General features: G+C 38.5%; 1 protein-coding gene across 1 annotated transcript in view; it reads right to left on the bottom strand.

Moving 5' to 3' along the window:
• The window catches only part of LOC140727849 (transcription regulator protein BACH1-like), a 67727-nt gene extending 46964 nt beyond the window's left edge, over positions 1 to 20763 (bottom strand). Inside the window, exon 1 of the mRNA XM_073045697.1 lies at positions 20603 to 20763. The gene's annotated coding sequence lies outside the window, so the exon portion shown is untranslated. The remainder of the gene's footprint in view (positions 1 to 20602) is intronic.
• Between the last annotated feature and the right edge of the window lie 4214 nt (positions 20764 to 24977).

The following is a 24977-nucleotide window of genomic DNA, read 5'->3' on the forward strand; positions in this document are numbered from 1 at the left end:
ATTTAACAGGTTTAGCCAGTTAAATTGGGGCTTATTAAACATCAGTGGTTTAGCCAGTTAAATGTACAGACAATCTCCTATAGAAACTTGATGCCCAATTTTTCTATTCCTCTGTAGTTCAGTAAGGTCAAAAACATTATGCTATGTCCACACAAATACTTAATACTTTAAAAATAGATCTGAAAATAATTTAACATTTCAGTAGTGATAGTTACAATTAGGCCCCATTTGCGCTATGGGGGGTTTAGAAAAACAAGCACAATCTGATTCTGAACCTAACTAACATTCAAAGTTTCAGATTTTTAGGTTATTTTGTTACTGAGTCATGCACAAAACACGTAGTCAGTCTATTTTGCTATGTATCTTTGGATTACTGTTAAGGGCTGTTAGCTAAGCTCTGCAAAGTGCTGATCTCATGCAGTAATGCTGACAAATGATGAGTGAGCATTTTCCGGTTTCTTCAAATCATTGCTTCTCTAAATAACCTACCCAAAGGAAATTCACCAAGTTCCTTCACGCTTCAACATAATTAACAGGCACATTACTTTTTTTCAAAAATATAATCAATACCTTAAGCAATTTACAATGTCATTAAACAGCAATCAGTAAAATCACAGGCTACCATTCTTAAAATTTCAACCTTAACCTGCATTAGTTTCTTCAGTGAGAAATTACTACATAAATATATCACTTCCATAGTAAAAAAAAAACACTGAAGTCTCAATTCTATTTCACAGGTAATAATATTACACAGGACTCACCTTATCACCTATGTTCCCTCTAAGCTGTGCACATGTGCGCGTGCACATACGTTTTTCAATCAGCGAACAAAGGAAATTAATGTGCACACAAAAGGTTAGTTACCCAAAATAATGTAGTAATTAATAATTATACTTATTGAAAATAATCTTTTAGCTGACTGTTTCTGTTAGTTAGTCAGTTTTTCAAATACCACAATGCACGTCACTAATTAATGTCACCTCACTTTTCTTATTCCGGTTTGTACAGCTTTATCATGGTGGCAGCCATGTTTGGTGGACAGTGTTCATATCATAAAGTTTACAAAGATCTGTTTCAAATCCTGTAGATAGCTTACTATGTTTTTATTGAAAAAAAATATTGATTCACTATGTCGAATTCAAAAGAAGTGAAGGGCATGAAGCGCAAAAGAACTGCAAATTTGTTTAAAGTTGAATGGCTTAACAAAATAGTAGAAACTGCTACACCAAAAGCTCATGAGGTCATGAATGTTCAGCTACGAGAAATATTTATGTATGATTCGGAAACTGGCATTATCTGTTTGTATTGTCATGATGAGAAAGTTGCTGGAGAGTTTGCTAGTGGAAAGAAGTGGGATGATATTTGGAAACTTGACTTTTTGAAGCGTCATTTGGCAAGTAAATCGCATTTGGATGGTGTGCAAAAGTTCAGGCAACAGAACCCGTCATTACCCGGTACAGGAGTGTTACGCATGTTGCGGTTGAGTGCAGATGAGTGAGAGCGAAAAAGATCAAACCCAGATGAAATCAAAGTTCTTACTGAAAGATGAGGTACAAGAATAGTCAGATTTTGATTTCTCCACAATTGCAGATTGTGGCTTCACATTTGGCAATGAACAAGTCAATGCCTTATGTCTAAAATATCATGATTTTCGAGCTGAAAATACTGTAATAGTTAGGCAGTTTAATGATTTCAAATTTTCTGTGCAAGAAAAAATTAAATCCAAACTGATTTCAAACTTTGCTCAAATGGTGGCATTTGTACTTCAAAATGAATAGTTTTGCAACCTTGCACGTTTGATGGACATTGGGGGAACCTTTCTTGTGTCTAGTGCGGACTGTGAGCGAGGCTTTAGCTTAATGAATCAACTTCAAAAACAAGCTGAGAAACCGTTTAGGTGAATATCATTTGGATATGTTAACGAGAATCAAAAGCAATCAATTGAATGGAAGTTCTATTAGTCTAGATAGTGTTTACAAAGAATGGGTAAATGCCAAAGGCAGGAGAGAGAAAAAGTAACTAAATAACTTAAATATGTATGTTATTTTGTTGTTATTTTGTGCAGTTTTATGTCAAATATTTTGTAAACCTAAATAAACTGTGCCATGTGTGCATTCAGTGTGCACATACTTTTATCACAGGAGAAAAATTTGCACAACATAAGATTTTTACACATACCAACTAGTAAAAATTAGAGGGAACATTGCTTATCACTCCATGTTGCACTGTAGTAGATAACTAAAGTAGCCAACCAGCGATGTAGTGGCATCTGCACTGGACTTAGAGGCCAGTGGTCCTCCGTTTGAATCTGGCTGGATCCTTGCATGCCTTTCACCTGAGCTGGTTGAACATTGAGCTAGCAACTTGGCCTTGTAAAACAGACAAAAATACTAAAGAAACAGCAAGGTTGCTACCCTATGTGCCACAAGGTGCATAGAATAATAGCAAGATAGCTAAAGTACCTCACCCTCAGGCTTATAGGTGTTCTTCCCATTAAAGTTTGCTTCAAGAAATCTTTCCAAAGGGAGGTTATTCCCATTAAGTTACAAGATCTACAACTTTACTTTTCTTTCAGAACAGAAGAATTCAGTTATTCTGGAATATGTTATTAGAGGTAAAGTGTTCTGGGTTGATGTTATTGTAATATTTTCTCACATGCACGTTTGCACTTAACAGGATGTATACATTAGTGGATAAGTGGAAAAGGACAATAGAAGTATTTTGTAAGCTTACTTTCATGATAAACTATTTTAATGAGTATTGCCCAATGCGCCAAACAGATTACAGTTTTAAAGAAGAGATGTGTATTGTGTTACTTGGATAATTAAATAGTAAGTTTATATACACAATAATTGCAATTTGTCTACTCTTGGTCAAAATACATTTTCTATTGCTCATTCATATACCAAAATTCAGCAGATGTTTTTGATAAAAAGCAAACTTGGCCTTTAAGACAAACCAAGATTTCCATGGGTGGGGAAGAACAGCCTGCTGGAGTTGTACCTGAAGGAGCAAACCCAAGGCATAAGTTAGTACATCTATATGAATAAAAGGGTGAAAAAAACATCATGTCCAAAATAAAGTTCATAGAGGGAGAATTTGACTTGGGTCTCTGTCCTTCTTACCACCCGTTATGCCTAGTGGCATGTAGGGCAGCAATGAAGGTCCTCCACTCCTGTTTGTTCTGGGCTAGCTTCTGAATGGCACCCCAGGTGTAGTTCAGGGTCTTCAGCTCTCCCTCTACAGTTCGACGCCAGGTATTCTTGGGTCTTCCTCTTTTCCTCTTTCCTTCTAGTGTCCAATGGAGGGCTATATGTGTGGTGTTATCAGATTCCCTTCTAAGCACATGCCTGATCCAGCTCCATCACCTTCTCATAAGGATGGTTTCAATGCTCTCTTGATGCTATTGAGCAAGTAGTTGGTCATTTGAGATGATGCTTGGCCACAATATTCTTAAAATTCTTCTCAGGTTCTTTGTGTGGAACACTGACAACTTAGTGAGGTCGCTTCCCGTCATTCTCCAGCATTCTGATCCATAGAGGAGGGTAGAAAGAACACAGCTCTGATACAATTTTAGCTTGGTCTTGATGTTGTACTGTTGAGACCTCCATAGGTTGTTGAGTATTCTGAAGGCATTTCCGACCTTGTTTAGATGGTTCTTGATGTCGTTGCCTGCTCCTCCATTGTGTCTGACAGTGCTGCCCAGATAGCTGAACTCCTGTTCAGGTCACCCTGTGAAGGTCTTCTCCATTCACCTGGATTATTGAGGGGTTTGAGATGTTCAAAGTCATCACCTGGTTTCTGGTTATTGCAGTTAGAAATGTATAGTGACTTCAAGCTTGCGAATGCAGTCTGTGAAAGCGATGCACATTTTCAACTGTTTATGCATCTTCCTGTCACACCACTTCTCTCAGCCTTGGTTCATATTAACCTACATTGTAACTATTCATATTTCAGTTGTGGAATTTGAAACTACATTAAGAACAGCAACTTCAAATCCCAGGGAAAAACGAAAATATTTAAAGTTAGCAATTAAAGGCATCTTTAGGATTAAGTTTAGCAAACTTTAGCTGCAGTTCCAATCCATGAACATTAATTTTTTTTTAATTCCTCTCCGCACCTTGTCTCTGGACATTGCCATTTCTTTTGCAATTTTGTCTGTTTTTTTTATTACAAGGTCAAATTGCTAGCTCAATGCTCGACCAAGAACGGACGGAAAGCATACAAGGAGCTGGCTAGATTTGAACCCAGGACCACTTGCCTGATGTTGACCGATGCTGATGCCATTACACCACCGGCCAACCATGTATGATAATATTTTATAAATAAATCATTCTACTTTATCAACAGATATATTACAATGATATAGTCTTAGATATTCTATTCAAGGTTCAATGAACCAAGCTGTGAAACTTCACAGATTCAGTAATAAATATGCTAGAGGAAACAAAAATAACTTTGCATTTCTATAAAAGAGAAATGTAGAAGGCCACAATTATTTTGATTCCTTTCATGCCAACTAGTGACAGCGAACTGCTGCATTCTTATGGTGATGATACTCTGGAGAGAATTCCAGCAAGCTAATTTAGTGCAAACACAGGGAAACCTGCAGATGCTGGAACTTCAAGCAACACACACAAAATGCTGGTGGAACACAGCAGGCCAGGCAGCATCTATAGGATGAAGTACAGTCGACGATTTGGGCCAAGACCCTTTGTCAGGACTAACTGAAAGAAAAGATAGTAAAAGATTTGAAAGTGGGAGGGGGAGAGGGAGATCTGAAATGATAGGAGAAGACAGGAGGGGGAGGGATAAAGCTAAGAGCTGGAAAGTTGATTGGCAAAAGGGATACAGAACTGGAGAAGGGAAAGGATCATGGTATGGGAGGCCTAGAGAGAAAGAAAGGGGGAGGGGAGCACCAGAGGGAGATGGAGAGTAGGCAAGGAGTGATTATGAGAGGGGCAGAGAAAGAAAAAAGAGAAAAAAAAGGAGGGGGAATAATTAATAAATAAGGGATGGGGTAAGAAAGGGAGGGGGGTTATTAACTTCTGTTAATGAACATTGATTTCGCTAACTTCCATTAATGCCCCTCCTCCCCTTCTTACCCCATTCCCCTTATTTATTTATTCCCCCCCCCCCTTTTCTCTCTCTGCCACTCTCACAATTACTCCTTGCTTGTTCTCCATCTTCCTCTGGTGCTCCCCTCTCCCTTTCTTTCTCCCTAGGCCTCCCATCCCATGATCCTTTCTCTTCTCCAGCTGTGTATCCCTTTTGCCAATCAACTTTCCAGCTCTTAGCTTCATCCCTCCCCCTCCTGTCTTCTCTTATCATTTCGGATTTCCCCCTCCCAATTTCAAATCTCTTACTATCTTTTCTCTCAGTTAGTCCTGACGAAGGGTCTCGGCCTGAAACGTCGACTGTACTTCTTCCTATAGATGCTGCCTGGCCTGCTGTGTTCCACCAGCATTGTGTGTGTGAAGCTAATTTAGTGACCAGTTCAAGAAAACAAATATCAGCCACAGAAGGAAGAAAACTTGGGAAAAAAACCCATTATTATTCAATGGCAGAAGTTATAGGCAAGAGAGAAACTATTGAAATAAAACAGAAATTCAGATCATTCATGCTGCAGCCTTTATACATATTTTGCAGAACAGGTGATGAATGTTAAAATGTGCAGAGCTACACATGAAAATACCTCAATGCTTGAAATTGCCACTCCCACTGGATTACACTATTTTGAACAAACGGCAGATGACATTAAATACATCATTTTACATATTTTCACAAAACTTAATTACTGTAGATTCCGGATTTTAAGCCGCTACTTTTTTCCCACATTTTGAACAGCTTTGAACTTTGCGGCCTTTAAAACGGAGCGGCTAATACATGATTTTTTTCATGCCGCCTCGTAAACATTTTGCCTCATAACAGTAGACCAATAAAATTGATGAGTAGTTCACAGAGGTCCAATGAAATTGTACGATAAATCAAGCGCACTTTCACAATTAAATTATTGTAAATCAGTCATTTGTACTCACCCTCATCAACATGGAAAACACTCGAAGAAAAGCATTGTGCTGCCTTTATGGCAGTTATTTAGTTTATAATATTTTCGCTTAGTAATTCATTTTCTAGTTAAAGTTAGAAGAGTTTTAACTATATTTGTTTTCTGTACTACATGACGTCACACCCGGTTTCGCCGCGTCTTGTGGGAAAAATGCCAGTTTGCGATAAAACGGGACGGAGGGAGCGCATTACGCGAGCGGCTTTGGATCTGAGCGAACGCTGCTTTTAAGTTAAAGGCGATTAATAACTTTTCCTGGTAGGCTGCAGTATATATATTTTTTACCAGTCGTTAGGAGATATTGGAATGTTGTTCAGTAAAGAAGTATACGCAACGTATATTTAAAAGTAGCCGCATTACGGGCACGGTTCGAAAAAAAGCATTTGCAATATGTATTTGTTTTTGTTACCATATGGATTTAATTAAAAGTTAAAAAATCCTCACGTGTAATATCTTTCTGTGTAAATATCTCATATTACAACGTGGGACACCTGCGGCCGAAAATCCGGTGCGGCCTGTACAATTAAAAAATTGATTTTATTTCTAAAATTAGAGCCAGCGGCTTTTAATCAGGTGCGCTCTGTAGTCCGGAATCTACGGTATATAGCCACCTTTAATAAAAAGCAGTACATTACAACATGTTTAAGCATATTACCAACTGCTATATTATCTAATGTGTTTCTGGTCACCAAGGGCACAGAAATCAAACTAATGGACTTTATTGACTTATCATGTCCAATGTATTCAGCACTGAGTTACAAAAAGTATGCTTAAAATAGTTGGTTTTATGGATGCTTGGAGGCTGGGCTCCAAGTTATCATCAACTGATTCAATAAAGTGTACAAGATGACAGGCCTTAAGCAATACTGCCAAAAATGAGAAAGTTGCTTGTGCAAGATCACACATAATGTTCATTATAAAACAGAGGAGCTGGTGACAATAATGTTTTTGGGGGGGGGGGGGGGAACAGTGATAACTGAACGATGGCTACAGAAAAATCAGGAGGAGTTAAAATTCCAGGATATAACATACTCAGAAATATAAGCGGAGCTGCAGTTATATTAAGCAAAACAGTATTATTTGAAAAAAAGGGATGCAATTGCAATGAAGACAAATACAGAACCCTTTTGGATTAAAAATTACCAATAATAAAGGTTCAATAACATTACTACACATGATCCTTACAAGTTGTGTACCCCACAGAATTTTCATGCAAAATTACTTGGCTAAAGGCTATTACTAATTTTTCTGATAATCAAGAATACATAATTTTAGAAGTGACAGGATACAAGAGCCATACTTAAAAATTCCCTCATGGAATATGGCCAACTAGGTAGAATTGGGTGAAAATTCTGAATAATTATATGAAACATGCAAATTTCATGCATATTTTGTATACAGGTGACCCTTGTGTTATGGCCATTCAAGTAATGAAAATTCACTGTTTTTTTACAGAATTTAAATCTTTCAGTGTGTTTCTTGAAACACAAGCAGATGACACAGCTTAGAGTTACAGAAAATTGTGACACTGACCATCTTCGATCATGTGGGAATTGTCTGTACCTCGACATCAGATTCACGATAACCAGGCAAGCATTTCGCTACCAAAATGCTTTCCACCTAGTATTAACTGCATGTGACAAGGAGCATGGCTAAGAACAGGATAATGATATCTTTGCAAGTTATACAAGACCCTGAAAATTTTCATTCTCTTCTTACAGTAATGCAATTCACAATCCATAAGAATAAATGATAAAAATGAATTTGAAGCATCTCTGGATAAAATGTTCTTTTCCAAAATCAAGTCGAAACTGACATTAGAGAACTGCACAATGCGCTTTCTTTTAGCACATAAAATGAGTGAATAATCTAAATGTAATGTTAATTGGTACGAAAAATGTAATATATAAAATTACATTCTCGAATATTGCTACAGCATAATAGAATGGAACAAATCACATGTATTAGCATTGAGAAAATTTAATATTATTTTCCAGGCTTTTAATAAGTGTGCTTTTTTTTAAAAAACACATTATCAAAAAATTCAAACTTATAAAAAACATGGAAGTGATAAATAGATAATGAGGCAATCCAAGCCTGCATTAACGGGACTCAGATAACATTTAAATTTGGGCTGACTCATGGCATGAATGTTATTTGATACAGTGCTGCAAAGATGCAGTTCAGTCTGGAGTTGGGAGGCAATTGATAAAAAAGTATTGCTTATGGTGAGAAGCTTTTATCATATTGCTGCACACAAGATTTCACTGCTCACCATTATGTATCATTATGGTATCTGGTTTATTTCCTGTAATGTCAACTTGTTTACTCTGGATACAAGTTAGATCAGAAACATGGGTCAGGAACACAACATGGTAAAAGTATACACCACTTTCAAAAAAAAACATTGCAGTATCTCCTCACCACTTCTTTCACAACATCACCTGAACCCACAATGTCTATCATGCAGAAGCAAAGAACCATGGTCAGAGCAATACAGCAGATAAAAACCCTTTAGTACAATAAGTCCATACTGACCATGGTGATAACTGCTAGTCACAATTTGCTGCATTTGACCCATGTCCTTCTAACCATACCCCCCCCCCCCCCCCTTTCTGGCAGCTCATTCCATATAGTCACTCTCAATGTGAACACACTGCCCCTCAATCTGTAAATCTTTCCTTTGTCATCCCAAATCTATAGCCCCTAGTTTTAGACTCCTCTGCCCTGGGGAAGAGACTTGTTACCGTTCACCTTCACCCCTCACAATTTTGCACATTTCTATAAGGTTGCTCTTCACTCTCCTTCATTCCAACCTCTCCCTATAACTCAGGCCCTCTAGTTCTGACATCATTGAAAATCCTCTTGCATTCTTCCTAGTTTAATGTCTTTGCTACACACTGTGACCAAAACTGTATACTGTACTCTTAGCGTACCTAGCCAACTTATACAAGTGCAACATCATGTCCCAACCCCCTTTACTCAGTGCCCTGACTAATGAAGGCCAGTATGCTAAATGCCTTTTTTACTATCCTGATTTCCTTCTTAAGAGTATTCCTAAATTTTTTACTAGTCTTTTATAGGGATTTGCTTGTCCCCAACTCCTGAACTCAAAATCTACTTTCTTCTTTTTCACAACCACAGCATTGATAACTCTTATCCGCCAAGGTTCCCTTTAACGTGCCAGGATTATCCTTTATCCTAATAGGAACATGCTGTCCCTGGGCTTTTGATAACACATTAGAACACCTCCTGCTTGTTATTCATTATTTTCCTTTCAAACAAGCTCACTTGATGGACCTGTCCAGGTTCCTACTTAATTACCCCAAAATTAGTCCTGCTCCAGTTTAGGTCCCGAACCTGTGAACCTGCCCTATCTTTTTCCATCATTATTTTAAACCTCAATGTGGTCACTAAAGCTGAAGTGATATTGGACTGCCACTTCTGTTACTTACCCTACCTCATTCCCTGACAGGAGGTCCAGTTTTGCATCCTCCTAAGTAGGGTCTTCATATATTGACTCAGGAAACCAAGAGGATTTCATTTGATCACAAAAACATAAAATAAAGAAAATCTCAGCAAGTTTGGCTGCAAGACTCATTTCTATAATTCTTACAAAACATTTAAAATTCCCCAGTGTTTGTCTTCTTAAATACCCAGAGTTGAAAGATGGGATCATGTGTTTTCATTTATGTTATACAAAACTTCTGCAACAAAATCTTTCAATTGATAACATCGAAGCAGCAGAATTTTCCTTTAACAACAGAGGAGAATGAGAAGGTTTGTTCCTTTAGTTCTTCCCTCTAACCTCAGGTCAGGAATTTCTTTAAAATGAATATACATTCATTTATACACAGTATGTAGACACAAGCTGCATGCCTCCAGATAATAATTTATGAGTGTGATGTACTAGAATGCCAATATTAATGATCAAGATATTATGCAGTAAGTAGCACTTAGTTCAAACCCAATTAAAGCTTAGTTTAAATGATTACTTTACCCATCAGTCTTCAAAACAATTATTCTCTTAACAACCAAATTGTCTTTCAGAATATTTAATCATTTTATATTGGTCTACTCCAAAGGACTGTTTTATTTTAGTAATTGGTGCAATTGTTAATTCAACAAATTAATATATTATAAACAAATTGATATTCCATTATCCATTGTAAATCTCAAAATATATACACATGACAGATTTATTCTGTCCACTTTTACTTCCAATGCAAGTGCTCTAGTCCTTCCCACAGTTTTTTCCTAATTACATGTGATGAAAACAAATTGTTTAACCTGCTATTTTACACAGAAAAAGCTATTTTGTCACTTTTATATTAAATTAATTCAAACTGCTATACTTAGTTGGCCTCAATGTTTTAGTTTTTTTAAAATTTTAACGTGACTTTTTTTCAGATTTGCTTCATCTGTGTGGTTTAATATGATGCAATACAGTAGTAGCTTTCAAAGCTAAGATGTAGTTTTTCGGGTGTGATCAATAACCAACAAAGCTTGGACCAGAGTAAATTAATGATTACGAAGGTAGAAAAGAATTTAAACCAAATGGAGATAGAAGGTAGGGGTGAGAAGAAATCCCACTGGAGATAAATCTAGAATGCTTGAAAAAAAAGGTAGGTGGAATACAATTACAATTAGGTTGGAGATACAATTACAATCTTTAAGATGCATTTAAACAGACCTTCAAATAGGCAAGGCTTAGAAGAATATGGTCCTAATGCGAGCAAGTGAATTAGTGTAAATGTGCAACAAGGTTGGCTGGATGTAGTGCACCGAAGAGCCCATTTCTGTGACTCAGTAGCCAAATGACATCAGGAAGGGGCAGAATATACACTAACAAATATGGCCCATGTAATAAAGATACAAAAGAAATAAATAAGACACTAAAGGATGAACAACAAGCAATGGTTCAGAAAATTAAGATGCTGAATCTTTCTGGGTGGTGCCTTGAAGCTTCAAGGAACAGAAAATATTGATGAGAGTTGTCCATTGGCCTGCAAACAAAAGCAGTCATTTAGGAAATTAAACTAATTAAAATCACACAGGAACTTTGAATTAAAAATATATGTAACACAGATACTACAGAAATCTTAAATAAAACTAAATTAGCAATAATAGTGTGGTGGATGAATTCCTGGAGTGTATGTGTGATAATTTTTGGACAAATATTTTGGCATACTGCAGGTTTCAGTGCTGGGGCCACTTTTGCTTACTGTATGTCCGTGGTTATGATAAGTTGTCTGCTGACGACATGAAGATTGGTGGTGGTGTAGATAATGCAGTGTTTGCATAAGGATTCAGAGATATGGTTTAACTGCAAAGCTGGGTGGAGTGATGGTGATGGATGTTAATCCAAACAAGAGTAATGCATTTCGGGTTGGCTCAAACTAACAGGACATGTATGTACATTGAGAGGCAGGGACCTTCGAGGCGTTGATGATTGGGATCAAGATCACAGCATCCTGAAATTGGTGACGTGGGTGGATAAGTAGTTCCTTCATATTCTTGGACATTGAGTACAAGATTTGGAATTTCATGTTGTTACTGTAAAAGACATTGGTTTGGCTACACTTGAAATATTGTATGCATATCTGGTTATCACACTAAATGGATGCTGTAGCGTTAGACAAAGTGCAAAAAAAGATTCATCAGGATGTTGCCAGGAATTTAGGTCTTTGGTTAAAAGGACAGATTGGATTGGTTGGAATAGTTCCCACTGGAAAACAGGAGGCCAAGGGGTGATCTTATAAGGTTATGAGAAGTTAAGTAAGTTAACTAAACAGTCTTTTTCTAAGAGAAGGGGAATCTAAAGTTGCAAGTCACAGATTTAAAGTAAGAGGAGAAATATTTAAGGGATATTTAAGAGCAAGTTTTTAAAAAAGCTTTTGGGCAGGTACATGGATAGGAAAGGAATAGAGGAATATGGGCCAACTGCAGGAATACCATCTTTGTAAGCAAGGACAAATCCAGATAGTTTTTGGACTAATCAACTCCCATATAAAGTAATGGTGTAGAGATAATAATCACTAAATATAGTTAACATACGAAAGGTATCATGAGAAAAGAGGAAAAAAAAGTAGAAAGATGATATTGATTCAGTGCATCAGGCCTGATCAAAATGAATGGCCAAATTTGCTTCAAATTTTTTCATGTTAAATCTACTTCTTCTGCATATATAAAAAAATCTGACCTTTTATTGAACTAATTTCATATATTGACAAGTTCCTCATTCAGCCACATCGCAGAGTATTCTTAGCATAATATTTCAACCAGAGCATATTAAACTGCTAATATATAATATACAAGCTGGCTGTATATTACAAAATAATATATTCTTCTCTGCACATCGTGGTGCTTCAGGTGGCAACCTTGCCGTTTGTTTAGCATTTGTCGAGAACGAACACACACACACACACGCACGCACGCAATCATCCCTTGGCCTCCTGTTCTCCAGTGAGAACTATCCCAACCAATTCAATCTCTTCTTGTACCAAAGACCTCCATTCCTAGCAACATCTTTACTCATAAATTAGGGGAATCTGGTTACTTAATTTGGTTTTTGTTCTTTAAGATTTGTCCCAAGTAACGGCTGCCCCAATTAACTGTATATATAAATGAAATGATTTCACTACTTCAACAAGTTCAGAATTACAAAGAATTTGAAGGAATCAACAAACATTTGATTGTTACAAAGAAAATGAAGATTTGGAGCATGCATATTCTAAAGCACTGTATGAAGGCAGCCCATTATCTGTACTAAGTGTCTGTGCTGAATGAGAAAATTGGTTAACGTGTCAGCTCTTTGTTGGAAAAGCAATTAGCAAGGGAATGGAAACCTGAACTGCGGGAATAATGGGGGGAAAAACAAACCATAGTCAAATACAAGGATACAATAAGCACCTGATAATAAATATACACAATATTACATCACACCAATTCATTAATTTTTTTTCTCATCAGGTTCTCTGTCTTAAATCAAATAAATCTACTTCAGGGAAAGAGCTATTAGGAAGTCACTAATAAATCCAGCAGAAAATTCAGGACGAACTTTACTTATTAATAATGCTGCCCAAAGAACTTACTACTATTAGCAGTAATTGAGGTGAACAGATCAGTCTTAAGGAAAAAGCAGGTGGAAATAAGGCGGAAAGGTATAAAAGGATATATTAAGGTTAGGCAAAAGGGGAAGAGGTATATGTAAAATATTTTGACCTGTTGTATTGAATGATCTCATTCATGATTTCACTTCACTGAAACAATTTACCACTGGCCAGATGACAGGGTCCAACGTTCTGAATTTTTCCTGTCAGTCTACATACTCAGCATCCCTTTATTCAGCTCTTCATTTTCATTTATCTGTCAGTTATTCTTCAAAACAGTTAGCCTCTCTATCACTTTTACTCATCTAAAAAGTTATTATACTGTCATCATCCTACATCAACTTGACGTCTAAATATTCCTTCCTAATGGGCTCTAAAAAGCTTTTTTTTAATTATTTTAGTTTGGTTATGCCAGGTAAAGGGAAACAAATCAATTCAAAGGATAAAGTAGTAGCCTCACAACCCAAGTGCACTGTGTAAGAGGTTCTGTAACAGTACTGCATACTCCAGCACATCCTGCCTGGAAGATTTATTTGGCAGCCAACATCAATGAAGCATACAACAAAGTGCTCCTGGGCAGTTAAATTATTAAAAGTTACAAGAGCAAATCACAACAATTGGATCACAGCAGGGGCTTAACTTTCAGATGAGATCAATGCCTTCTATGCTTGCTTTGACTGTCCAAACTTGGAGGACTCATCTTGAATTCACATTGCCCCAGGTGATCCTGTGATTTCAGTCCTTGAGGCCAACATGCAAGCACCCTTCAGGAAGGTGAACCCACAAAAAGCCCCTGGCCCAGATTGAGTACCTGGTCAAGTACTAAGTGCTGATCAACTGGATGGAAAGTCTACTGAGATCTTTACCACTTGCTTCAGCAGTCTGAGGTACCCACCTGCTTCAAGCAGGCTTCACTTACACCGGTGCCTAAGAAGAACGCAGCAACCTGCTCAATGACTATTGTCCAAAAGAAGTTACATCCACAGTGATGAAGTGTTCTGAGAGGTTGGTGATGAAACATATCGACTCCTGCCTGGGAAGCAGCTTGGTTCCGCTCCAATTTGCCTACCGGCTCAACTAGTCAAAAGCAGATGCCACCTCATTGGCTCTTCACTCATTGGACAGCAAAGATGCATATATCAGGATGCTCTTTATTAACTATAGCTCGGCATTCAATACTATCATCCCCTCAAAACTAATCAAGAAGCTTCAAGACCTTGGCCTCAATACCTCCTTATGCAGTTGGATCCTTGATTTCCTCAGTTGCAGATCCCAGTGAGTTTGGATTGGTAATATCACCTCCACAATCCCCTTCAGCACAAATGCACCACAAGGCTGTCTGCTTAACCGCCTGCTCTACTTGCTTTACAACTACGTGGCTAAGCACAGCTCCAATACCGTATTCAAGTTTGCTAATGACACCACTGTGGTAAGACAAATCAAAGGATGTGACAAATCAGCATATAGGAGGAAGACTGAAAATCTGGCTGAATGGTGCAACAACAACAACCTCTTACTCAATGTCAGCAAGACCAAGGAGTGAATTATTAGATACAGGAGAAAAACAGAGGTCCATGAGCCAGTCCTCACCAGAGGATCAGAGCTGGAAAGTGTCAGCAACTTTAAATTTCTCAGTATTATTATTTCAGAGGACCTGTCCTGGGCCCAGCACACAAGTGCAACTACAAAGAAAGCATAGCAACACCTTTACTTCTTTAGGAGTTTGCAAAGATTGGCATGACATCTAAACCTTCTATAGCTATGTGGTGTATAGTATAATAACTAGCTGCATCACAGCCTGCTGTGCAAACACCAGTGCTCTTGAATGGAAAATCTAACAAAAGGTAGTGGATATAGCCCAGACCATCACAGGAAAGCAGCATCAATCATCAGGGACCCTCACCAATTAGACCATGCTCTTTTCTCACCCCTGCTTCAGGAAATTGGTACAGGTGCTTCAGGTCCCAAACCATCATGTTCAAGAATAGTTATTACCCCTCAAACATCAGGCTCTTGAACCAAAGCGAATAATTTCACTTGCCTCATCACTGAAACATTCCCACAGCCTATGAACTGACTTTCAAAGACTCTTCATCTCATGTTCACAATATTTATTATTATTAATTTATTTTTATATTTGCACATAGTTGTCTTTTACACACTAGTTGAACGAACAGTTGGTGCAGTGTATCATTGATTCTGTTATGGTTATTATTCTATTATGAATTTATTGAGTATGCCCACAAGAAAATGAAACTCAGGGTTGAAAATAAATTTGGTGTGAACTTTGATACTTGGCTTCAGATCCCAATTAAAACTTCAAAGACCAATCTCAACAATAAAATTGAAGTAAACAAGAGAATCCAAGGCTATTCTCTCATCTTTCAAGAGATGATTTCAGAGCAAGGCTCTATCGGATTAATGGAACATACTTGTTGGTTTTTGCAAATGTCACACATTTAGGCCAACACAGTAAGCTACAATGGTTAGGGAAAAATAAATAAAAATTCAATATTCACTAAACTATCCAAACAGATATTATACTTTCCTTTGTGTCGTAAGCATCAAGATCAAGAGTGACTGAAAATTCAAGATATAGCCTTGTGTCAGAGATCAAAAATTCTTCTCAACCTTTCTTTCCTACATATAATTACGTAACTATTCTGAAATCAGAGAGATCTTTCAGTTTACATAATCTGGCACTGAATAAACAGCAAGAAAGATGCAATTGCATAATCTTTTTAGCTGGAACATGCTAGCTGCCATAGACGGCCCAGGAAATATCCTGAGACAGGGATATTAAGTGAATCAAAATATACCTAAGCTCTCATTCCAAAGGCAAGCTTCTGGTAGCATTTTTTCATTGTTCTCACCAATAAACTCCCAATGAAAGTTCAAAAAGCAATTTTTTTTTGTACTATACATTCAGTGATTCAAACAATGAAAGAAGTAGTATGCTAACTGTCTGGCATCAAACGTTGTAGCAACAATATCTCCGAGATCACTTGATAAAGCTCCAAATATATCTTAGAGAAATTTGAAGGAATCCTTAACCTATTATCCCCAAATGACAGATTACTACACCAATTTATTATGCTTGAAATTCCATGCCCGAGTCCATTACTTCAAAAAGAGGAGAGCTGTTTGAAATCATGACATAGTTAGTACAGACAGGACCTTGAGATACAGAAAAATAATTAAATTAAGATATTATTGATATTTTTTATTTTAAATAACTTGATTACTCCTTGCCCAAACTATGACACATATGGATTTATGCAGATTGACTGCTTTTAATCCCTAGGGTTCTGTGGAATAGTAAAACTCTGATAATCTGCCATCTGTGAAGTGCATGGTCAGCATCTGACTCATCAGTGCTGCTGTTTCCCACATTGTTACAACTGCAGGACTCTTTTTCCAGATTCACTCTTCCACTTCACTTTCCACGCAACTGCAGGAGATGTTACTTCATTTTTTTCACTTCTTCCCTTCCTGCCATCCACAGATTAAACAGGTGAAGCTGTAATCCACCTGCATTTCTTCCAATACAAAGTAGTTCATTCAGTGTTCATTACATTATCTCTAGTAAAAAGGAAAAATCAATTGCAAACAGAGTGACCACTAGGCAGTATACTTTGTTCAGTCCACAGGATAATCATGAACTCTCAGTCCTTTGTCACTTTAATTCTCTGACTTTGACCTCCTACACTGTTCCAACAATCCCTAATGCAAGCCGGAAGAGCAGAAATCAGTTTCCTTTTGGACAAGTTACAGCCATTGTGATCCAATACTATTTCAGGTAGCCAACATATTTTCTCCTAAAACTGCTTTCAATGCCAACCTATTCTTTGTTTATTTTTCTTTCCTTTCTAATGGCCATAATTAGAAAGGATGATGACAAGTTTGGTTCAGCATCTTCATGCAACTTAAAACATGCTTGCTTTCTCACTTCTCTGATTCTGATGAAAGGTCATTTACTTGAATATTTTCCGCAAGACGCTGACTGATCTGCTGAATTCTCTCACCATTTTCAGTTTTCACATTGCAAGTTTATTCTGGTTCGACATTATTTTTTAATTAGTTGATGACTGTAGTTTCAAAGTGTGTGTGATAACTGCAATGGGTAAGCTACATTGTATGCCAGTACTGATTTTTTTTAGTGTATTTATGGGACTTTCAAATCTCTGACTCAACACTCCATTTAACATCAACTGGGCTTCTACATGGCAATCAGTTGATGCAACGGTCAAACGTTAGCCTGCTCAAACTAATTATAATGAAAACATTCTTCTGAAGTAGTATACCCAGAAATCATAGTAAAATCTTTAGGGGAGAAGAATCAATCAAAAAAATGAATGGAAGATCAAGTAGCTTATGTTTTTTATATTTACACCAATAGTTGGAAGATCTAAAATATATGCTAAATGAAAATCATTTTATGTTAAACAGAATACCTGATTAAACCAAAATTAAAGTTCAAAGATACATGAACTGGAACTCCTAATAAAAGTATATAAATTAATATCAGAGAAGTGTTCGCTATGAACTAGGAAAACAAAAATGAAATGATACAAGCACCACTTATTCAAAAGTCAACAGAAGTACTTCATTATGTGCAATAGATTTAAAAAATCTATTAAATCTTTAAAGACAAGACTTTAGACTTCCCTAACCATGTCAACTGTGGGAAAATGTAAACTGCAACTATAGGACTTGCAGAAACCTCTCATTTTGACAATTCTTCTTGGGCACATTCATCATATCAAGGAAGACTTGCTTCCACTTCCGCTAAGTGGTAGATTAATAGCTGTGTGAGAATTCATCCACTGAGGGTGACTGGTGCATAGTTCTTGACAGAGCAAACTCTTGGTCCAATGACAAGCAAGTCCAAGAAAACTGGAATTCAGGCTCATGGGTAATTGTACACACACACACACACTCCTACATGTATCATTTTCCACCTTCATTCCTTCCCTTCTTCAGATCCCCCTCCCATCACCCTGCCACAACTTTCCAAACTTTCTTTTTCTGCTATCTCATTCTTGCAACCTTACCTCACCTTGTTCTCTAGCTGCTGTCTACTCATTCCCATCAAGAGTGCCATGTACCACCCTATTAAAAGCAGTTCTCCAGTTTCTGCCCAACACCTGATCCTATGCTTGATCCCATCAGTCACACTGCCCAAAGTCCAGAAATCCCAGACCTCTACATGTTTGTCTCAGTGCAAAGCATTTACGTTAAAAAAGATGTTTCATGCATTTTCTAGTTAAATAGGCACAAAGAGAGATAACTGCTGAACCTTGGCATCTTCTGAACAGTTAGATTGCAGATTAGAGTTTTAATGCACTTTCTTCCCCGGTATTCAGTACCAAAGATGAAAATATCATAAATCCTAAATTATGAACCTCTTTTAAAAATACTAATTACAGCATCAGTTGCTGTATGGAATCTGACAAGCAATCAATTTCAGGCCACACAATCACAACCAATTGGATGAAAGGCCCTCCTGGCCACAAATCATGTTCATGATCAGTCACTCCCATAGGTGAACCTACTTTTGCATAACTCTGAAATTTGCCATGTTTAATCCATGAGGTAGAGCAAATCAAACTGCAAACTATGCATCTGTTTACACCAGTCCTCACTATAGATCTAGCTTACATCATGAACAGGGTAATCCGGCATTGGCACAAAGGTGCCTAAAGGAAGAAATCCCGAACTCCCACACCAGTACAGGCCACTTTTCCATGTCCTTCTTTAGGGTGTAAACCCATTATTCCCTCAATATTGCACTCGAGTCCAGTTCTGAAATTTCAGCAATTTACAAGAGGCATTGGCTAACTGCAAAGATAGCCCAAATGGAAAACCTAAATTAAAAAGCAATTAAGCAATGAATAACCCACAGAACAAGTTTAATCCTCTTACTGTATTTACAATTCACCTTGAATGGAGAATACTATCAGCAAACTTTGCAGACTTAAAAACAGTGGCAGTGGGTCAAATGATGAAAGCCACTGCATCTAAATATTCAGAAACATCACATAAGGGGTAAATTTTAAAGTGAATTTTGTAGAAAAATAAAAACAATGAAAACCAAAAATATCCAATGAAATACTGTATTGAATAGTGAGTGAGAAAGATACTGTGTAGAATGAATAGAGAAGGCTACTAAAAGTACAATTAAGTTACAAAATCTAATTAACCTAACAAGTACATCTTCTGCAGTATGAGTATTCAATTCCAGCCATAGGCAGGCTTGCAAACAAAAGTCAATCCTTACTCCAAGAGTTCAAGATACAGGAAAACATTAAAGAAGTACCGGTAATCCAATAGCAGGTTCATTGTAGGAAAATGTATAATTAAATGACTGTGCGTAAATAGAGTAGCATATTAATCTTGGATGACTTTAGTCTTCTTGTAGACTGGAATAATCAAATTGCAAGTGGTGGCTATATGAATCAATTCATAGAATTGTAAAGTTTCTTTAGTTAAGTAATATTCAATGTAAAAAAAAATACCTAAGGCAGTTGAGATCACAGCATGGTAGAATTTGGATTTGAATCAAACATGCTACACTTAAATATTAGGAGTTATAATGGAATGGGCTACAGTTGGTTAACTGGACTGGGCAAATAGATGAAAAGGCACAAGTGAAAGACAGTTAAGCAAATACTTCATGACTCCCAGCAAAGATGTATAATCCATGGAAGAACATCAGGAATGGGGAGCAATGGGATGTGAATGAATAGAGTCTAGTGAAGGAAATTGAGAAGGAAAACTAACTAGGCTACAGATGATGGAAGTCTTAAATATCATCACTGGTGGCTGGAGGAGGTAAATGCTGGGGGAATGTTTCCTGAAATTGTCTTTTTCATTGTTTACAACTAATACCATTATTAAACAACAGCTGATCCAAAACACGTAAATGTCAAAACTAAGTCCGGATAACACTGAAAACTATAGTAACAGCTTTATTAAACAGACGCTGTCTCTAAAGTCAGCACACGGTGTAGGCAAGCACTATTCCAAGATAATAAACCCCTAAAAGGTACAGACAAGGAAGTTCAAACACATTCAAGGAAATTAGCAAGAGACGAAAAGGTCTACAGCTTACAAGAAAGCGAAAAGGTAAACTTCTGCAACTCCGGGGAAAGTACCCTCTTCAGGGACACAAATGCCCAGCCACCCCCGCTCCGAGGTTCAGTCAAGCCCCGATCTCTGCCTAAAGGGGGAAGCGGGCTCCCTGTCACCGCGGGAAGGGCTGACACACCCCAGTCTCAGGCTGATGGCCCGGCCAGCAGCGACGCCCGAAGCCTCCCAGTGGGCGCTCCGGGCTGGCCCATGAGCGACCCAGACCCGTGAAGGCGCAAGTACCGGGAGACGGCCCGCGGCGGGCGGCGGGCAGCGGGCCACACTTGCCCCTCACCTCATACACATGCCTAACGGAAGGGAAGCTCGACTTCAGACGCGGCACCTCCACCTGCCTCGCAATTGCCCTCCCTTGGCCGGCCGCTCGGCCTTGCTCCGCCGCTTGCTTTCCACACAAACTGTCACTCCCCTCCCTGAGCCAAGCACGGGGAGGGGAAACGTTAGCCCCACCACCATTCCCGCCCCTGCACTACGTCACGGCCGTCCGCAATCCCCCACGCTCCCATTGGCCGGACATACTGACATTCGCAATCCCTCGCGCTCCCATTGGCCGGACACACTGACATTCGCAATCCCTCGCGCTCCCATTGGCCGGACACACTGACATTCGCAAACATTGACGCGTAATGATATCGCCGCATGAACGGCTGGAAATAAGTTGTTCTGGGTGTTTGTGCGGAGGAGGAAGGGAAAGCTGGGGGAGATAAAAGGCCACGATAGGAAAAGTGGAAAGAAGAAAGAGCAAAAAAAAAGTGATGTGAATTGTTGTAGGCACTCAAAATCTAAGAGATGGTGTGTGTGGAAGTGCTGGAGGAACTCAGCAGGTGAGGCGGCACCTATGGAGAGGAATAAACTCAACGTTTCAAGTGAGACCCTTCATGAGACTGGAAGGGAAGGGGGAAGAGGGAGGCTCAAACAAGAAGGTGGGGAGGAGTAGCAGGCAGGAGTACAAGCTAGCTGGTGATGGGTGAGGGAGAAGGTAGGTGGGTGGGAGGGTCAGAGAGGGCGATGATGTAAGAAGCTGGGAGATGATAGGTGGAAGAGGAATCTGATAGAGGACAGTACACCAGAGGAAGGGCAGCAGGCCAGTTACTGAAAACTGTTCGGGGCACACATTTTTTTTAAGCCAGGAACGACTCTGACTCCAATGGGCGGAAGTTCCCAGTTGCTTCAAAAAGTCAACAATTATACCAGTGCCTAAGAAAAATAAAGCAAGCTGCCTTAATGACTATTAGCCAGTAGCACTCACACCTATAGTGAAGAAATGCTTTGAGAGATTGGTCATAACTAGACTGCACTCTTGCCTCAGCAAGGACCTGGACCCATTGCAATTTGCCTGTCGCTACAATAGGTCCATGGCAGACACAATCTCAATGGTTCTTCACATGGCTTTAGACCACCTGGACAATACAAATACCTAAATCAGGATGCTGTTAATCGACTATAGCTCAGCATTTAATACCATCATTCCCACAATCCTTGTTGAGAAGTTGCAGAACCTGGGCCTCTACCTCTCTCTGCAATTGGATCCTCGACCTCCTAATCAGAAAACCACAATCTGTGTGGATTGGTGATGACATCTCCTCCTTATTGATGATTTACACTGGTGCACCTCAGGGGTGTATGCTTAGCCCACTGTTCTACTCTCTCTATACCCATGACTGTGACTAGGCATAACTCAAATACCATCTATAAATTTGTTGATGATACAACCATTGTTGGTAGAATCTCAAGACAAGAGATGTACAGGAGTGAGATATGCCAACTAGTGGACTGGTGCCACAGCAACAATCTGGCACTCGACAAAAGAGCTGATTGTGGACTTCCGGAAGGGTAAGATGAAGGAACACATACCAATCCTCATAGAGGGATTAGAAGTGGAGAGAGTGAGCAGTTTCAAGTTCCTGGGTTTTAAGATCTCTGAGGACCTAACCTGGTCCCAACGTATTGATGCAGTTATAAAGAGGGCAAAACTATGCTTCATTAGGAGTCAGAAGAGATTTGGTTTGTCAATGAATACACTCAAAAACTTCTATAGATGTACCATTGAGAGCATTCTGACAGATGTTGGTGGGGGCGGGGGGGCTACTGCACAGGACCAAAAACAGCTAAATTTTGTCAGCTCTTACTAGCCTACAAAGTACCTAGGACATCTTCAAGGAGCAGTGTCTCAGAAAGGCAGCGGCCATTATTAAGGACCTCCAGCACCCAGGACATGCCCTTTTCTCACTGTTACATCAGGTAGGAGGTACAGAAGCCTGAAGGCACACACTCACAGTGATTCAGGAACAGCTCCTTCCCCTCTGCCATCCAATTCCTAAATGGACATTGATTTCTTGGACACCACCTCATTTTTTAAATACTTATAATTTTGGTTTTGCACGATTTTTAATCTATTCAATATACGTATACGGAAATTGACTTTATTTATTTATTTTTCTTCTATATTATATATTGCATTGAACTGCTGCTGCTAAGTTAACAAATTTCATGACACATGCCAGTGATAATAAACCTGATTCTTTATTTATAATTATTATTTATTTCTTTTTATATTTGCGCAGTTGTGTCTTTTGCACACTGATTGAACGTCAGTAGAATTTCTTTGATTCTATCATGGTTATTATTCATTACAGATTTATTGAGTATACCTGCAAGAAAATGAATCTCAGGATTGTCTGTACTTTGATAATAAATTTACTTTGAACTTTGAACATTGAAGGGAAAATATTCCAACGATTACACCTGCATCTTGCACAAAGGAAGATGATTGTGATCGATCAACCCAGCCTCGTGACAACACTGTAGAAATGCTTCTCAAGCTAGTGTTGCAAGCCTAACCATTTTCAACTGTTCCACTATAAAGTCAGAATTGCAATTTGCCAAATGGAACTGCTCAATTCAGTGCTCAGGAGCACCTGGATAACATTCAGGCATATGCTGATAAGTGACAAATAATGTTAGTATCACAAATACACCAGGCAATGACCGTCTCCCCTTGATAGTAAATATATGAACATGATTGAGAAGCCACATTCTCATCATCTTGGAATTCAGCACTGCCTCAAAACTCGACTGAATTACCTTCATTAATACAGTGGCTAGAAGAGTAGGTCATAAGCTGGGTAACCTGCAGCAAGTGACTCACCTCATATCTCAAACACATCTCACCTTCCCTTCATTTACAAGGCAATAATCAAGAGTCTGAATGGATTACTATCTCTTTGCCTTGAGTGTAACTTAAACAGTATGCATGGAATTTGATGTAAACCAGAACATAGCAATCGTCTGGATTAGCATCCTATCCACCGTACTAAGCATTCATTTTCTCCACCATTGTGAACAATGCTGGGTGTGTTCTGTCTATTAAATGCACTGGAGCTACTTGTCTAGTTAGCCTTGATAGCATATCCAAAGGTTGTGACCTCTGTCATCAAGAAAACCAGGGACATCGAGCACCTGCAGGCTTCCATCTTGAGTTGCACTTGGACATTTATTATCATTCTTTCATCTGCAGTGGGTCCAAATTTCATGCAAAAACTGTAAAGTATGACAAGAAAATATAATATCTAACTTCTAATGCTGTTCATGATTCTAATATGTAGTAAGGAGAAAAATGTAATGTAGAAGTATTTATACAGTGAATATGCAGTACAGTATTTTAGCATATTTTCAGCCAATTATTTTATGAACTAGACCTCTTTATTTGAAGGGAAAACAAGTCAACTGCCAGGGATAAAATCACATGTGATTTTGCTTTAAATTTTACATAACATAACAAATAGTTTTAGTCAATAGTAATTAACTGTTGTTTCATTCTTGTCCAGGGTGGTGTCTAGGAGCAGAGACACAGCTGGGAAATACTGATGGATGTGGCAACAGCCATAGCAAAGCTCAATTTAGGACACTGCTCCCCCTCCCCCAGCCCCTATTCCAAAAAGGGTAACTTTTCAGTAAAAAGTGCTGCCCTGCTGTAGTGCTGTGAGAAACAATCTCCAATGTGGTGAATCAGAGTTTACTCAACTGGTGGAAAGCTGACAGTTTGGGTCTTGCTTCATAGATGTGACTAGCAGTATCAGTCAATAGTTCCATAGATGATTTAGTGGCCAGTTGCCAGGATATCTCTGTTTGTGAATTAGGAAGTTACTGAGTGACTACACATGAGCTAAAATCTAGAGAGTTCAGATATCTCAGACAATTGCTGAGTTAGAGGAAAGGGAACAAGTTAAAAAAGATAAAGTTTAAGCTCTTCCTTAACTTTGAGCCATTACATGTTATTAGTCGAATTTGGTGTGGGTTCGGATATTGGGAAGCAGAGCAGCCTATAATTTCCCAGCACATTCAATCTGTGCTCTCCAGTCTTTTGTTTCATTTTCATACAGTTTCTTTGGTTTAGAAAATCAGCTGTATCACATTTCTGGGAAGAAAATGAATGGTCCCAAATTTGTCAATGAGCCTTTCCTATTATTAGGATAAGAACATAAGAAATAGGAGCAGGAGTAGGCCATCCAGCCCATCGAGCCTGCCCCGCCATTCAATAAGATCATTGCTGATCTGTCAGTAAACTCAGCTCCATCTACCTGCCTTTTCCCCTTAACCCTTATCCCTTACTATGTAAAAACCTATCTAACCATTACTTAAATATATTTAGT

Source organism: Hemitrygon akajei, chromosome 5 (genome assembly GCF_048418815.1).
Source record: "Hemitrygon akajei chromosome 5, sHemAka1.3, whole genome shotgun sequence".
NCBI classification, from domain to species: Eukaryota; Metazoa; Chordata; class Chondrichthyes; order Myliobatiformes; family Dasyatidae; genus Hemitrygon; species Hemitrygon akajei.